Source organism: Hemitrygon akajei, chromosome 25 (genome assembly GCF_048418815.1).
Source record: "Hemitrygon akajei chromosome 25, sHemAka1.3, whole genome shotgun sequence".
In the NCBI taxonomy this organism is placed as follows: domain Eukaryota; kingdom Metazoa; phylum Chordata; class Chondrichthyes; order Myliobatiformes; family Dasyatidae; genus Hemitrygon; species Hemitrygon akajei.
Genome location: NC_133148.1, coordinates 26,398,514 through 26,400,854, shown reverse-complemented (window position 1 = coordinate 26,400,854; position 2,341 = coordinate 26,398,514). Strand labels below are relative to the sequence as shown.

Here is a 2,341-nt window from a genome sequence, read left to right as displayed (position 1 = left end):
AAGTTTGTCAGATTATGAGAGTCACAGACAGCCGGTTTTTTTTCCAGGATGGAGATGTCTAATAGGAGAGGCCAAGGGGGTCGAGGTGTAAAGGGCAGGTTCATAGGTGACGTATAGGGCGAAGTTTAGATTTTCTTTGCACTGAGTGGCAGGTCCCTGAATGGTAGCAGATACAAGAGGAGTTGAAGATACCCTCAGGTAGGCAGGGAGTGGAGGGGTGTGGACAAGGCATAGCCAGAAAGGAGTGGGCATGCCCCACAACATCATGGGCTGAATGGCCTGTACTGTGACCGCCAACTGCAATTATACAGACGCCATTTCACCCTCCGGAGAAACTTCACCGCCACACACCTGTGTACGCGCGGCGCCTTGAGAAACCAATTTACAGTTGCGTCACATCCCCTTCAACTCCCCCAGCCCCAGCTGGACTCGTGGAACTGATTTACCTTTCTGGGATGCTGGATACAACCCACGGACACAGAGACTCCAGACACACACAAACACAGTGTCCGAGGGAGGGCTGCTGTACCGGGACGAGCGTAGCCGCTCTACTCCGTGTGAGTCCGCTGGTGGTTCTGCATCTGCCACGACCACGGTGAAGCACTTCCCACAGACGGGGCAGGCGAAGGGCTTCTCCCCGGTGTGGACTCTCCGGTGGGCTTGCAGATGTGAGGAGTGGGTGAAGGCCTTGCCGCACTCGAGGCAGGAGAAGGGCCGCTCGCCGGTGTGGGTGCGCCGGTGCGCCAGCAGGTGCGAGGCGTAGACGAAGGTCTTGGCGCACTCGGGGCAGGCGAAGGGCCGCTTGCCGCGGTGGGCGCGGCGGTGCGCCAGCCAGGTTCGTGGTGTGAGGGGAAAGACCTTGCCACACTCGGGACAAGCGAACTTCTTCTCCCTCAAGTGCAGCCGCTGGTGGGCCTGTAGGTTGGAGTATCGGACGAAGGCCTTCCCGCAGACGGTGCAGGAGAAGGGCCTCTCCCCGGCGTGGATCACGTGGTGCTGCTTCAGATGCACGGGGCTCTTGAAGGCCTTGCCGCAGTCGGGGCAGGGGAAGGGCCGCTCCTCGGTGTGGACCTGCCTGTGCTGAAGTAAGATTGAAGCCGTGCTAAAGCACTTCCCACAGTCTGGACAGGGGTAGGGCCTCTCCCCCGTGTGGGTCCGCCGGTGCGCATGGAGCTGTGACGACCGGGCAAAGCACTTCCCGCAGAGAGGGCAGACGAAGGGCTTCTCCCCAGTGTGAACCCGCTGGTGCTCCAGGAGGTGGGCAGACTGGACGAAGGCCTTTCCGCAGTCGGGGCAGGAGAAGGGCCGCTCGCAGGTGTGCGTGCGCTGGTGTGCCTGCAGGTGCGAGGAGCGGCCAAACGTCTTGCCGCAGTCGGGGCAGGAGAAGGGGCTGCTGGCAGCTGTGGGCACGCTGTGCCTCTGTAGGTGTGAGGAGTGGCCGAAGGCTTTTCCACAGTCAGGACAAGCGTAGGGCCGCTCGCAGGTGTGGATGCGCTGGTGCCTCTGCAGGTGGGAGGAGTGGCCAAAGGCCTTGCCGCACTCGGGGCAGGAGAAGGGACCGCTCGCCGGTGGTGGGTGCGCAGGTGCGCCTGCAGGTGTGAGAAGTGGGTGAAGGCCTTGCCACACTCGGGGCAGGCAACGCTTGTCTCCTCGGTGTGGATTCGCTGGTGCCGCGTGCAGTCCTGGTGACTCTTGTAGGTCTTGCCGCAGACGTTGCAGATGAAGGGCCGGATCTCGGTGTGCGCCAGCCAGTGGCGGCGCAACAGGGACTGGTAGGCGAACACCTTCCCGCACAGTGTGCAGGGCAACAGGCCCTCTCGATCAGGTCTGTGTTTTCTGCACACCCTCACTGCCCTCGGAGACAGGTATGTCCACAGGGATATCGAGGGGCTTTCCTTCCATCGTGTGGTGGCTACTGTCAGTCGAATCCCAGCACTACCACGTCACTTTGCAAGATCTTGGTGTGAATGTTTGGCCCTAACTTTCTCTGCTTTGATGTTCCACTTAAGCTATGTGACACTGGTGTGGAGACCCTCATACAAAACAAATCTTTCTCACTCGAGTCACTGATACCTGAAAGGACAAACAGAAGACTTCTCAATTATAGGTTTCTCAACAGTAAATTTTATAGCTTTTCTCTGAAATTGCATAACAAAATTCTGTTTTAACAACTAGTGTATGGCATGATCTGTCTAGATGGCACACACACACACACATTTTTCACATATTTCAGAAGAAGTAACAACATTAAATCAAAACCTGTACCACTGTGCCGAAGATCACTTTATAAATGGTTCCAAGCCTCCAAAGCCATGTAGTTTTCTTTTCCCTCAGCATCCTT

At 57.7% G+C, this 2,341-nt stretch overlaps 1 pseudogene; it reads right to left on the bottom strand.

The window, feature by feature from the left end:
- Positions 1-432: 432 nt before the first annotated feature.
- On the bottom strand, positions 433-1,572 carry LOC140716258 (uncharacterized; annotated as a pseudogene).
- Positions 1,573-2,341: the final 769 nt, after the last annotated feature.